This window comes from Centrocercus urophasianus, unplaced genomic scaffold (genome assembly GCF_019232065.1).
Source record: "Centrocercus urophasianus isolate 14NV4802_14NV808 unplaced genomic scaffold, USGS_Curo_1.0 seq_18, whole genome shotgun sequence".
Classification (NCBI taxonomy): domain Eukaryota; kingdom Metazoa; phylum Chordata; class Aves; order Galliformes; family Phasianidae; genus Centrocercus; species Centrocercus urophasianus.
The window spans coordinates 28485661-28501220 of record NW_024884733.1 but is presented as its reverse complement, the minus strand read 5'-3'; positions in this window follow the sequence as shown (position 1 = coordinate 28501220).

The following is a 15560-nucleotide window of genomic DNA, read 5'->3' as shown; positions in this document are numbered from 1 at the left end:
GAGAAAGCATCTGTCCCAGCATCGCAGCACATGGAACAGCTAAGTCAGATATTCCCACACTTCTTAGTTTCCCGATTCCCCATTCCCAAAACAAATATTCGCTTTGTCTGGAGAGGACGAGAAGCTCAAGCTGCCCTGGTGGGCAACGCGGGCTCTGCAAGGACACAGCAAGGCCCATTGGTGACACAACGCTCCCCATTAGCTGCTGCTCCAAACTCACCCCAGCATTTCAGAAACACTTATGCAAACCAGCTCTACCTTCCTTTGGCTTTGAAATCAGACACTCGTTGTGACAGTGGGAGTGCAGAGAGGAGCTCAGAACCAGGGCTCACCACTGAGGAAAGGGGTATGTGTACTTATCAGAAGAAACAGCAAAGGCACACAAACCCTCTCAGTTCTGTTAAGCTCAGGGAGGTCAGCCCAGAGTCCAGATGCCCATTTTCTTTGAAGGTGGCAATTTTTCCACTTGCTCACCACAACCCCACTTGATCACTGCTCTTCCCAACTTCTGCAGCAGGCAGAGGTCAGCTCAGTTTGGGCTAACCAGGGCTGAGAGAAATCTACAGGTATACCAGATGAGCTATGCTGACCCTCCTGACATAAGCTGGGAAGTGAGAGCCAAGCAGCAGGTCAAGTCCTGGCCCCAGAGAGCCCAGCAGGAGCATCCTGGGCCATTGCTGGAGGTAAAGCTGCTCTACTGCATGGGCACAGCAGGTGCTGGCAATTGGCCTCAGGCCCTGGGGCAGCATCTGTGCACCTGTGGGTGGCTGCCAGGTGAGGTTCATCAGCTTGTCCTGCTGAGACCTCACCCGGATGCCAACAGCTGAGCTCTGGGCATGTTCTGCTGAAACCATCTCCAATACTCTCTGTGCAGTGCATGTTTCAGAGCACTATCAGCACGAGCACTTGCTTAAACACACAGTAAATCTGAGCAAAATGTTGTTCCTATTGAGACAAGTTGAGAACAACCATAAACTCCGAGAGGCGACACGTGAGATTGCACAGAGGGACCAGGCCCTCATATTTCATCAGCCCCAGCCTCCCCACCACGGCTGCCAAGCAAAACTACAAACACCCCGACATGCTCAGCCGCAGGTCCTTGGAACTCCAGGGGGTGCCAAGTGTTGTGCATGGACAGCTGGGCACAATGAACTGTGTTTTTTTTTGTAGAGGAGGAGAAAAAGAACAGCTTGAAAAAGAGCAATGAGGGAGAATAGCGTTCCCCTTCAGTGATCAAACTGAGGTCAAGCTTTGCACAAGCACTGCAGCTTCTCTGTGCCGTGATGTTGCAGGATGTGCCCGGCTCTGTGGGGCTGCACCCCAAGCACCCCATTTGCCCCCATTTCCTACAACTCCAGCTTGCAGCTTGCAGGAGGAGCTGCAGGAGTCTAAGGCAAGCAGTCGCCTGTTCTCTCTGCATGGACTTTCTCCCTATAAACCTTAACAAGAACTTTGGGTGTGGATCTGCACCGGGGCTCCTGAACGCCCATGCAGGAGGAAGGCAGCAGCACGGGGCTCAACCTGGGATCGAAGTCACATCCTCCTAAATAGAATTCTGGTGAAAGTGTTTAAAAATCAGCCATGCGTGGAATAAATATCGACTTTGGCACTTGCTGTCTCCCAGCACTGTTTGCCAAGCTAACAGAAGTGTGACAAATTCCTACTTACATGTTTGCGACTTGGTAGCCCCAAATCCAACTGGTGAGTTATCAGGCTGCAAAATAACGAGGCGAAGGCGAGGGCTGTCAGCAGCTTCCTGCACCTGGCCAAGAGGAACTTTAAGGTTTGCAAAAGCAAAATCAGTCCCTGCCTGAGCAGAAGGCATTGCACAGCAGTAGGAGGGTGGACATAGGGGCAGATCAGGCCAAGCAAGTTCTGCTGCTTTGCTGTGATTTTGCCTTCAGAATCAAACAACAAAGACTGAAAATAGCTGTAAGGTATTTTACATGTGCTTAAGGGCATTCTGTACATGAACACATCCATCTTTACGAGCCAATATTGATTTCTGTGGGTCTGTCAGCATGGCGTGCCGGCGTTGCCAGTATGCATTTGATGCTTAATGTCAATCAATACAGTTTTACAAAGCTTTTAAGATAGGCTTCTGGGGAGAAAGAAGTCATGCAAGGAGGTGGGTAGGAATGGGCACAAGACACAGCGTGAGCACGGCCTGCACCCCATCTTCTGCTCAGCTGCTGCCCATGCCCAGCTACACGCAGCGCCTGCCCATGCCCCCTGCCTGCCTGCAGCAGCACCCACACAGCCCTGCAGCTCTGCTGCCACCAGGAGAGCACAAAGATTCCTGTAATTTCCTCACTTCACAAAGCACCGGTAAGATGAAGGAAAAAAGCACCTCCCCAGCCTGGACAAGAATTATTTGTGTGCATGAGTTTTCCGGGTAGGAAGAATGATGGAATTTGGTGATGCGACAATTGATGCACTTGGTGTTCGCAGCAGAAAATTTTCAAAACAACTTTGACTTTTATGAGAGGACGAAAGTTGTGAACATTTCCTATTTTTTAAACAAATCATCTGTTCCTCTTCCAGTCCGAGTCCTTAGAGGCGATCTATAAGTACTGTCAGAGCATTTGGGGAGCTGAGAACCGAGGGTCCATTCGAGATGCGCATTTCAGACCCGTGGGGCAACCAGTCAATGCTTAAGGCTGGAGAAGTTGACTGACCATGCAGCTGCTCCTCTGCACAGTGCTGTTTGGGAGGACGTCTTCAGGCACTTGAGAAGTGCTCTGGTGAGTGCTGAGCAGGAGGCTGGGCTGGAGCCCTGAGGCACAGGAAGCGCTTCCCGGACAGCAGGGAGGCAGAGGCGTGCTGCTGCGTGCTGTTGCGCTGTTCGGAAGCACTCATTTTTCTAAACAGCACCTTGACTAAAACCATACGAAGTTAGCTTTGCTCTTATTTCATGCCAAATATAAGGCTCCAGCTTTTTACTGTGGATCATTTGACCAATGCGCCTTATCCCACATCCTCACCCACGGTTTGGGCTGAGCTGTTTCTGTGCTGGGATAGCAGCTCTCAGCACTGAGCTCACTCACATCATGCTGCTGCGTAGCTTTATTCTCTCCTTCCACAAGCTCAGTTTTCCTGGTTCAGTTGCATGCCAGATATCTGCCCCGTCCTGTTTGTGCTCCCTGCAGCAACTCAGCCCACCAGGAGCCTGCAGACCGGCACCCAGCGCAGAAGCAGCCAGAGGAAGGCTGGAGTGATGGAGGGCAGCGCAGACAGCCCCGGGTTTTCTGAGCTCTCTGCAGACAGCCTGGGGCAAAGGCTTTACCAAAAGGTTCATATCACAAGCAGTCTTTGCCCTGGCCTCGTGCCCTGCTTTCCCGAAAACACAGCCCATGGGTCCTGAGTGGCCGTGCTCTTTATTCTCCACTTGGCACCGGCACGCAGCTCCAACATGGTCATTGCACTGATGTGTGTGTGGCCATGAGCTGAGAGCTGGAGGGCTCGCACCCGCCTGCTTCCCACAGCTGGCAGCTCGCACCCTGCCTGCAGAAACACGGCTGCCTCCCAGCACGAGTGAGGCTTATTGCATTACATCTCTAACAGCTGAGTCCAGATGCCCAGCACTGAAATGGAAAAAAAAAAAAGAAAAAAAGAACAACAGAGAAGAAGACAAACAGCCCTGCTCAGTGCTCCATGGAGCTGCAGAGCCACGCTGCCCAGCGCTGCTGCATCCTGCTGGAGCTGCAGGGCTGCACTGTGCAGCCAGGCTGCTGAGCCAGGCTACTCCACGGCTCCAGCTGAAGAGGAGCCAATAGCTGCTCGGGACTGATAGAGTAAACATTTTAAAGCAGAAAGTACTTCTGCTATTACGTTATGAAGACGTTCCTCCCAAAGCACTGGTCACTGGAGGTGGGCTGTGGGCTCTGTGGCTGCAGATTTCAGTGGCTTCACAGCAGCGCTCTTCTGTTAGAGCCATGGGAACAAACAGCCCCTTGGAGAAGAGCAAATTAACGGGAAAATTTGTAATAAAAAAGAACAATTTTTCTGTCAGAGGGAGGTGGTGGTCAGGAATCAGCACAGGCAAGGGAAAGCACTGCGTGAAGTACAACCAAACTCATCAATGCATCAGTGTCCCCCAGCACTGCTCCAGCACTGCTGTCTCATCCCACTGTTGAGCACTGTCCTCGTGTGCCACTTCCAGAATGCCCCAGGCCCACAGCCCCAGCCTGGCACAGCCCCACGAGCCCTCCTGTGTGCCAGCAGAACCGGGCAGGCTGGTGGCTGAACGCTCAGCTCTCTCATCTGCCTTTTGGCCTGAGTTACGTGTGATATACAGGCATGTTAGAAAAACTGCTGTGCTCCCAAAGCCACAGCAAAAGCAGTGAATTCATCAGTGCATTCCCCTGGCTTTGGTGTGCAAGCCATACCAAATTTAACTAAGATGTCTGCACTCGATGTGTGAGGTCAGTCAGGAGGGCAATAAATACAGATCAGTGCTTAAAAGCTGTGATAAATGTCTCTGGGATTACATGGATGGCTGTTGACAAAAGCGTGCATCCAGCCCATCTGAAGCTTAGGGTATTTATCTCGTGCGTGTGAAGAATGCCTCGCTCTTTGTTCTGTTTCATCCTTCTCCCTTCACGCTGTAAGAAGACGATTTAGAGTCACATGGGCAGCAGGATGCTGGCTGCAGGACACCAGCTGATGGGCACTGGCTGCAGGACATGGGCAGCAGGACATGGGCTGTAGGGCACGGCTCACATCCTGCAGCTGGAAAACCTTCTGGACAACATCCCTGGAAGAAAACCTCGCAGCCATAGAGACAGGGCAGGATAAACAGCCTGACCTCTCCTGGAAGGCAGCTGAGCTTCCCATTCAGCTCTGGAGAAGCAGAGAGAGGAAAGTAATGTTAAGGCACAGCCCATCATAGGAAATCTTCAGTGCTGTGCTCTGTATTAAGAGATGGTGACACAGAATAAGAAGTGGTCATTAGTTGTGGTCATCCATGTTTGTTTGTGGGATTAAATTTCTCTACTCAACCAACAGAACTCAACAGAATCTCAAAAAAACACTCAAAAACAGTTTTCCATGTGAAATGAAGAGCTTGGTTTCCTTCTGAAAAGCGCCAGTGGCTTCATAAACTCCACAAAAAGCCCACCTCTGCTGGAAATGGGACCAGCAGCACTGCAAAATCATAAAAATAGATCAGTCATGGTGAGCAGGATGGGAGGAGAACTCGATGTGCCTTTGGCCTCCGATATTACACAGCTGCAACCAACAGCCACAGGCTGTCATAGAGTCACCATGGAATCATTCAGGTTGGAAAGGCTCTCCGAGATCCCACCCCAGCCCACCCCCACTGCCCACATCCCTCAGTGCCACATCCCCACATCTCTGCACACCCCCAGGGATGCTGGCCCCCCACCCCTGGGCAGCTGTGAGGTGCTGGGCGCTCTTTGGAGCAGAGATTTCTGCTGATATCCAAGCTGACCCTGCCTTGGCACGATGTATGGCCATTACCTCTCACCCTGTTGTGCCTTTAGACTCCAGCTCCGTGCTGGATGTGCTGCTGTTACCCTGCTGCTGAGCTGCTGAGTACGTTGTGTCACAGCCACCCTGGCACTGTGGGGCTGATGGATGTGAGCACATGGCTGCTGGCTGTGCTTCCTTTGTGCAACCCATCGCAGGCTGGATGTGTGGCACCACGGTGCTGAGCATGCAGTGAGCAGAGGTCACAGCAGCAGCCCTCACCCTGCTTACAGGCAGCTCCATCTCACAGCCTGTGGGCGAGGGACCGGCAGAGCTTAACGTTGTTTTCTGATCTGTTTACTGTTAATGGAGGAGGAAAGCTCCACCGCTACCTTCTTCCTCATTTATTACAGGCAATAAGTTAAACATTGCTTCCTCTTCAATTCAATCTAATCAAATTAATATCAATAATGCACCGACACAGGCTAATCTAATTACTGTCAATATTTAATATATTTTCTGCAAGTTGTGCTGGGAATGAACTTCTTCCCTTCCATCATGAAGTCTGGAAAGAAGGAATGATATTTTCTTCCGGTTGAGGAATCCATACCACATAATTGCAACAAGGAGCCTGGTGAACCCAGTATTTGCTGTATTGGCCCCTCTGCTCCTGTCTGTCTACATTAGAAACACTCTGCGAGCCACAGAGATCTGTCTGCCCAGGCTTTGGGGTGAGTTTTCTTGGAAAATGACAGGAAAACAAAACCAGGGCGCTGGACTGGGTGATCTGAAATGCCTCCTCCAGCTCAAACTGTACCGTGATGCTGTGAGTCTGTGGTAACCACATCATTTGCACACAATCAGGAATAAAATATTCATTTCAACAACCTGGTGTGGTGGGATGGGATGGAATGGGATGGGGTGGGATGCAATGATGTAATGGAGGATCCATCCTGAGTAGATCTAGAGAACTCATGCAAATGTGACCCTGCCACTGCACCAGGTTTGCTTTGGGGTGTCCTTTCCTCCTTGGAGACTCAAGGCTCCTTGAGAACTCTCAAGGGTGCCCAAACCCAGCAGCACTGGCTCTGCCCATGTAGCACTGGGGAAGACCCAGCATCTGGGATGCAGAAAAGCTTCAGAGCTGCATCTGCTTGCAATTCATTTCCTGGGCATTAAATACTCATTTGGAAAGTGGATGCAATTTTCAGTCAGTGGCAAACAGGTATGGTTAACAACAAAAGTGTTCCTGAACTCCCCAGTCCCCGGGCAATGAATTTTCATGCAGTCTTATTTCATTAGTGCTTTAAAGCCATAGGGGAGAAAGAAATTTCTGCAAGTGATCACCTTTATGCAGCACATCTTCCTTCCCGCAAGTGCCAGCAGCCATCTCCAGTCCCATGGCTGAGCACTGGACGCAGCAGGAAAAGCAAGCAGGGCAGACAGCTGTGCAAATCTGTGCAAATCACAGGCATCCTGAACACCCTCTGCTTCAGCAGGGAGGCTGGGAGCAGTCCTGTGAGCTGCCTAATCAGCAAGGCAGGAAGTGTGGGGTTCTCTTCTGTCAGCGCTATGGAGAGCAAAGCAAGGTGCAGGAGTTACTGTGCACAACAGAGTAAATAAATACACCAAGTTTCCCAAATGTGCACAGTGAGCACATTAAGAGCTATATAAGGAGTTGCACCCCTGATTATTGGGTAGAGCTGTGGTCCTTACTGCAGCAGCTGTCTAAGGGATGAAGCCTATTTGCGGTGCAGACTTTTGGGAACACTCTCAGTCAACGATTTCCTACCACACTCCTAAAATAGCTGTTATTTCATACCAAATCTCCCCAACTTCTAGGCAGAAGGGGGGCAGCTCTGCTTTCCCTCCCCCCATGACATGCAGCCCTTGCCTCCCTCCCAGGCGCTGCTGGGCTCTGGAAGAAGGGCTGAGCCCACAGAGCCTCCTGGCACCCGGCACAGCGACCTGGGGAAGTTCTGCAGCTGCATAAATATTTTTCCTGCACAGTCAAACACAGACACTTTATCCTTCCTCGGCTCGGTGATAAAAAGCATGTTTTAAATAAACACAGCTTCAGATGGATGGGCTGTGTTTGCATGCTTCACCCCTCCCTTCATTCACTGGAGCACCGCAGGTGAGATCCCCCTGCTCAGCTCATCGTACACATGTGCAAAAACACACTGCACCATCCCACACCCTTTTATGCAGTTACCTTTTGTTTTAAAAACTTGCTGCTTATTAGAAGACAACCTAGAAGACAACTCTGGCTCTGCGTTTTCCTCATCCCTGGTGCTGCAGGCTTCTGCTCCCACCGGCTGGAAGTGCTGCAGCCCGATATGAGCAGACACGCTCCAATTACAAACAACAAATTGGTTACTTGAGGAAACAGGCTTTTTCCACATTAAGGAGATATTCACAAACTGCTGCACATTTCAGAAAGTCTATTTATTTTCAGTCAGCAGCTGCAAAGTGATTTGCAAACAAATTTCAGCCTCATGTATGCTTGCAAACTGTTAAGTGCCAGTTCACACCAGGCGTTGTCCAGCAGCACTGTGCCAGCTCCGGTCACAGGCTCAGATCTTTGCACATCACTGCCATCAGGTATTAATGTAGATCTTTATATGCTTGTTTGGCAAAGAAAGCCTCCAGCTTGCTCATGTGCCAAGATGAACAAGTGCCAGCTCCAACAAAGCAGGGAAGCTAGCATTAGCACTGAGCAGTGAAGCATATGGCTGCGACAGGGGTGAAGATGTGGGTTTGCATCTTGGGACAGTCCTGCACACATTTGCACCGCATCTCTGAGGGCAGAGGAGGTGTAGCCTCATGTGAAAACTTTAATCATAGAATCACAGAATGGCCTGGATTGCAAAGAAGCACAGTGCTCATCAGTCCCAACCCTCTGCTATGTGCAGGTCGCCAACCAGCAGACCAGGCTGCCCAGAGCCACATCCAGCCTGGCCTGGAATGCCTGCAGGGATCACAAATCTTCTTGGGCAAAGGATGCTGCAGAGCTGAAGGAGGTTTGGCTGGAGAGCTGAAGAGCCCCTGCACAGCTGATGAGTCAAGGGCAGTTAAAAAACAGCTGTTACAGCAGTCCTTACTGTGTTATTAGGGCATGAATAGCCCTGGATAGAAGACTGGGTAATACTGAGCACTGAAGATCTCCTTAAACATGCTGTTTGAATATGTCTGTCTGAAACTACATCTGTTTTAATACCTATGTTGAAATATATCAGTTTAAGTGCTACAAATGACATTATGAGGATGGGGCATCCACATCCAGACGTGCCACAGACATCCCCAGACCATCAGGCTGGGCAGTGCACGCAGAGCTGGGCTGCAGCCCTGGAGAGCCCAGCGGGACTTTGAGGAGCATTTCCATTGCCCTGAAATAGAAGAGAATCACCGTGGGCTCCCTTGGTCTGCTGACACCAATCGTCTCATCTCGAGTGCTGCAGACCAAGGACAGCTGCCCAGAACAAACAACTCCTGTTCCAATAGATTTGAAGATGAATCATCCGCATTATTTTTAGCAGATCATTAAGGGCTGACAGCAGAATTTGCAAACTGTGGGTTTCTTTATTCATCTTAGCATAACCTTTTAAAGAAAACATTAACTGGGATTTAGTACAAAGGAAATCCAAGGACTGGAAATAGAGCTTCTGAGTTTTAAAATGGCAGTGAGATTGGACAGAAGACTCCTCGTGCCAATCTCCTGCTCACCACTCCCACTTAGCTCATAGCTGAACCAATGCAGATGAGAGGCTTTATGCAAAAAGCACCAGGGGTGGGATTCTTCTTGGTGCCATCAATGTTCACTTGTCTTGTGCAGGGAAGCTGCACCAGGTGGGAGATTCCCAAAATGAGTTTTACAAAGACCCAATAAGCTGCTTATTGAATAATTCAGCCCAGAGAAGAGGATGGTGAGGGGAGGCTTCATGGCAGCTCTACAGATCTTTGCAGCCCTACAGTTCCTCATGGCCCTACAGCCTCACAGGGAGTGCAGGGGCAGCACTGAGCTCTGCTCTGTGTGACAGCAGCAGGGCCTGAGGGCACAGTGTGGATCTGTGTCAGAGGAGGGTCAGGTGGGGTGAGGGTGCTGGGCAGGGCCCCGAGCTGCTGGAGCTCAGGGATCACTGGGACTCCGCTCTCAGCCGCGGGGTTTGGGTTTTGGGAAGCTGTGCACGGAGCTGGGGTTTGGACTCGATGTGCATCCCTTCCAAGCCAGGATGTTCTTTGGTTCTGTAATTCCTGGAGTCTAATCATCTCTCAGCAGCCACTTCTCTTTCACCACAACTCAGTGCTATCAATGCTGTTCTCAGAACAAAACCCAGCAGAACATCTGGTGAATTGTCTGAAAGCTGAGCAGGGCTGACGCAGTCCCAGGGCCCTTCCAACTGCCCCACCACCCCACCACTGAGCTGCTGCCCCGTTCCCTGCTTCTCAGCCTCCCAGTGGAGCACACCGTCCCCTTCACCAATGGGACAACTGCAACTCGCTTCTCACTGGGTAATTAACAGACTGCCTGCCCACAGCAATGCTGACAATTGATGACAATCCACACCTGTCATCCCCTCTGCATCCCCGTATTTCATTATCAGGATCCCAGCACAAACACATCCATACATGGATGCAAACAGCACTCTCTGGACAATGATGGAGTGGATGGCACTGCTCCTGACGGGGTGGTGACACTCCTTACAAGAAGCAGACACAGCCACACAACACTGCTGGGACAGGGCTGTGCTGCTGCCATGGATGGACACACACCTTTGTGCTGTGGGTGAGATGTGGGAGCTGCACAGCACTGGGTCCTCCTCTGCTCCAAGTCTTGTGATGGCTTTGGGGTTTTTTGGCCTCGAAGGATGGATTTAACGTGGAGTAAATTGAGTGCATCCTTTGCTGCAAATGCATGCATTTGTTTGTTTGAGCCCTAGGGATTTTTCACAAATTGTATTGGGCCCAGTGATCCAGCTGGCATGGAGTTTGCTCAAGATAAAAGAAAGCCAAACATAGACTTCAGAATGGTTTTCATTAAAAACAGAAAAAAAAAAATTCATGATTAGGGATGAGGAGTGACTTTTCCCTTCTGAAAATGATGGGTCACCTGCTGAGAGCAGTGTGGGATGCACTGCCACAGGGACGTGGGAGCAGGACAGCAGTGCCTGCCAGGTGGGGTGGGCTCCCCACGTCCCCAGATTTGGCCAAGAACACCAACAAGCACCAAAGGCTGCAGCCTTCCTGCTGCAATGAGGGCTGGGCACTGGGAAATCTGAGCCGGATGGAGAGAATGGAGGTGGATGGAGGTGGATGGAGGGACCGATCTGCTCATGAGAGCTGTGGCTGTTGCTTGCAAAGATGTCACTTCACCAGGAAATTCAGCAAATTGCTTTCGGTGTGGAAGCCCTCATGTAGGATTTGATATGAAGAACTGAACCTATATCAAAACAAGCCTTTGGAAAAGGCAGCACCATCAGCTAACAGCCATGGCTGAAGGAGGACAGCAGCAGAGTTCTCTGGGTACGGGCAGCCCTGGATGAAAGGCAGGGAGGAACAGAGAAAAGGAGGCAGCTTTGCCTGAGGGTTTCAGCATCCCGGGTTAACTTTTGTGTCCCTTTAAACAATAATGGATTTCTTTGGGGAAGGCAGTGCTTAAGGGTGTAAATCAGTTTCTGTGGAAGCAAACAGGTGAGCTCAAGGTGCTAAGCAGAAGCAATAAGCAGAGGGAACACCCACAGAGCACGCATGGCACCTTCTGCTGCTGAAAGAAAGATGCAGCTGCTTTGTGTTTGGCATAAGGGAGGCCCAGCAGCTTAGAACAGACATTTAATAATAACACAAAGTGCATTTCAGAGATGAAAGAATAAAAGGGATTTAACGGAGCTAAGTCACAAAGCTCTGTAGCTTCATTTTTCATGCGAGGTTGCGGCATGTGAGACATGGGTGACACAGAGGCTGCAGGAGGAAGCAGAGAGAGGCAGCTGTGGAGCCAGGCCAGGCAGAACGCCTTGCACTGATCATCGTTCAGCTGCTATGTCACGAGAGCAGTGGGCAGATCCAGACTCCAAGCTGAACCTGCAGAAGACCTCAGCTGCCTCAGAACCTGAAGCTGTGGGGTGACACAGTGAGTCTGAGGGGAGCAGCTCCCATCTGAAAGGCAGCACGCTAAAGTTCAGTGAGCAAAATACTGGGAATCTGTGAAAGCTTTTAAGATTCGGGATGTTTGATTGTTTTTGCGTGTCCTTAGGTTATTCTCTAACTTGCTTCCATCCGTAATCACCTCTTTTCTATTTTGGTTACAAGCAGGAGCATCCCAATTTGACTTCCTAAGATAGTTCACACTTCAGGCAAATGTTTGTTTTCATATCTCAAACCTTCTGAATTTTATATTTAAGCTTCCCATTTCCAGTCTTGACACATCGCTGAGACGAGCTGTGAATTTGCTGCTGGCTGAAATCACTCTCCAGAAGTAAGCACACAAATCCTGACATGGAGCCTGGGAACAGACAGCACTGCCGTGCCTCCGGCGGGTCTGTTTCTGCTCTTCTCCATGGATCCGAGTGGAAGAATTCCTTTTACGTTCATCTGTCCTCATGGAAGCTCAAAAGAGGAGAAGAGAGAAATGATTAATATAATCTAAATATAAAGATTTTCTTCATTCTCAGAGCCTGTGACACGCTCTCTTGGGAAATGCTCCCATGTGAAATGGAATTTTGTTCCATTCTTTGGAAATCCAGTATTCTTTTTGTGAAACGTGTGAAGTTTTCAAAGCCAACTTCAAGCAGTAATTACTGTGTCACTCGTGGTGCCATGGTGAGAACTCAGCAGATGCCTTGGAAATACGGGCAGACACGCAAACATCACAAACATTATGCAGCTTCCCAGCCAGCAAGGAGGGAAGCTCTCCAGCCCAAATGCGCTCCCATTCCTTGGGGCTGGGCTGCAAAGAGGTGCTTTGCCTGCATATCACAAGGAAACCTTGCCAACCTCACACAATGTCCAGAAACAAGAACAGTGTGATGAGACTCTGCTGAGGTTGCGTGGTACCTGCTCATTAAATGAGGCTTTTAATCAGACCAGGGGGCTGTGAGCAGTGGGCATGTTCCTATTCCTTATACGGGAGCCATGAGGATCCTTTCCAGCTCCTCTGCCAAAGATGAATCTGCAATGAGTTTACTGGTGCAGCACAAAGGCCTCAACTGCACAGAGCAGGCTGCAGCAGCACTGTTTTACTGGGTGAGAGTTGTGCAAACCCAAATAAATTGATTGTGGGCAGTTACATGAAGCAGTTCACAGCAAAGTACGTCTGAGAGACAGGCAGGATTTGGTCCTTGCTGCAGACAACAGTCTGAACATTGTGCTGCTGGCACTTGAATAAATGTTGCCAAAAGCACATCACATTTATTAATAGGTAGAATGCAGCTCCAACCTGGATTTACAGCCTGGCATAGGGAGCAAAGGTGCCCCATTTCTCAGAAAACCTTTCATCTGCATTTTCTTGTGCTCCTTAGAAAATTGCAGATTTGGGATCCAACGAAGAGTTCAGAAATACACTTTAAAAATTTTCCATAGTTTTAATAACTCTAGTCTTCTTAAATCATGAGAAAGATGCAGATTTTCCCATTCAGGAGGTCTGGTAATTTACAAACCAGCTCAATGCTGACACGAGCCAAGGAGCTGCAGGGACACAGCCCAGAAGAAACCCAACCTGAGCCCTTCTCTTCATCTTCTTCAGTAATTCTAGATAGCAAAGTAGACGCACCACTGTAAATTTGTTAAGAGCAGCTTGCTCACCGCTCCACATTCACCCTACATTTCTGTATTTCTGTTGGCCCAACCTATGAAAAGAATGAGAGGAAATGGCAGAATCCTCTCTGATTTCTGAAGGCTATAAATGTCCCTGCTCATCGCTTCATAGAATGGCCTGGGTTGCAAAGGAGCACAACGCTCATCAGTTCCAACCCCTGCTGTGTGCAGGTCGCCAACCAGCAGCCCAGGCTGCCCAGAGCCACATCCAGCCTGGCCTGGAATGCCTGCAGGGATGGGGCATCCACAGCCTCCTTGGCAACCTGTTGCACTTCCAGTTCATTCATATTCATTCTCTCAAAGACCACACACACTTCTGCAGGCAAACTAACGCTCACTGCTGATAGATCAGGTACTCTATCCCTCACACTTGACTTCCTTCCACTCTAAGCACTGCCACAGCATTGCAGGGTTCCACGCAATGGTATGGGACACAGCTCCAATCCCAAGCTCACCCTGCGCAGCACCTGGGCCCACTGACCTCAGGGTCCCTCAGCTGGTGCCTGTGGTGTGGGTTTGCTGAGCTGTGGCTGAGCAACAGCCTCCTGCTGCCATCCTATGCTGCACAACCTTTGGGCAGGACATGGGAGGATGTTTACCCAAGGGGAGCTGACAAAGTGAACATGGCACTGGCAAGTCAGCTGCCATGCATGACAGAGGGTAAAATAATTATGAAGTGCTTCTCGGCCTCATACTCATTCTAGGGCTCCCCGAAGGCAGGGCTGCAGCGGTGAGCAAGCTGTGCTAACACAGGACTGCCCTCGCCTTGCTGGAGCAGATGCCCATGGCAGCAGTGAGCAGTGAGCACGCAGGACGCTGCACAGCAGCCCTGTGCTGCCCTGAGCTGCAGCACCGCATGCAGGGGGTCCGTGGGGCTGCCAGGGCCTGCGCTCACTGAGCATCATCATGGAGATGGAAAGTATGCACTTGACATTTCCTACATATATTAGTTTACATAATTATGACAAATAGCAGATTTCAATTACGGCAACTTTCCTGTAAGTAAAAGCTTGCAGTTTCTAAGAACTGTTCTGAGTAATGCGCTGCGGCTCTTGGCTGCGCTGCGACTGGAAAACAAAAAAGCCCTCCATCAAAACACTGCAAATGTGACAGCAGCCAAAAAGCACCAAAAAGAGGTCAAGTTTGGGGAATCTGGGGCTGGGAGGGAATGCAGGAGCTGTGGGCTCCTCTCACGGCCCCAGCACTGAATGCTGTGCAGGAGCACAGGCAGCAGGGCACGACAGGTCCCCCACTTTGTTCCTAATGCCATTAGGCCACTCTGCAGCACTCATCTCCTCTGCCCAGATGCTCTCTAATTGTCCTTGTTCTTAGGGCCAAGCTCTATACAATCATTTTCTGGGGAGCAAATGCAATTTCTCTTCAATAGGAGTGCAGTCTGGGACCCAACATAAAAGAAGAACTTTCCCTTGAAGTGTAATGCAATCTGAAGCCACATGTCCAAAATCTAATCAGAGGATGAAAGTCTCCCTTTTACCTTCAGAGAGAATGTTCTGTGAAACACTGGACAGACCACGATTCACCCACTGAACTCCAGCTCTGCTGGAGTATTTGTCAGACACCCTCACTTATTTTGCCTATTTCAAAGCATTCTCATTTGCTGTCAGTATCCCACCTTTATCACATTTATCACTTAGCTGGTCTCACCACTTGCACCAGGTTCTGTGTCATTTACGGCGTCGCGGAATGATTTATTCTGAGACAAATCCATTGCAGAAATGTCCATGGTGAAATACACGTGATGGTTTCCTCGGTCCTCACCTCGGTGGCCTCAGAACTGGCAGTTGGGAAGCTCATCATGTTCTCCAGTTTAAGCAGATTAGAAGAGGTGAGGACTCTATGATGGAGGCATTTGCAGGAGAGCTGGGGAAAGGCCCTGGCTGGCCAGCAGCATTGCCAGATTGCAGCCATGAGAACGCTGGCACACAGAGCACAGCCAATGCATCCGCTGCCCTCTGCCAGGCTCCACCTGGGGCACCTCAGCACTTCTTTTTTTAAATACATATGAAAGACAGCCAAAGAAACTCTATTGTCTCCAGACTATGATCACTTCTTAAGAAGCAAAAACCACTTCTGTGCAAGCCAGCCTTATGTCTTTTCCAGTTATGAAGTTATGAAAAGAAACAAAGAAGGGGAGTGCTTGTCCTCCTCTTGTCATTGCCAAAACACAACAACATAGAGCAAAAGGAAGAGCGAATAACCCACCACAGCTGTATCTTCTGTCTTCCAGGTAGCAAAGCAGATCAATACTTACAAAACTGTACCCATAGTTCCATATAAAAAGAATTATTTGCTGATGTCCT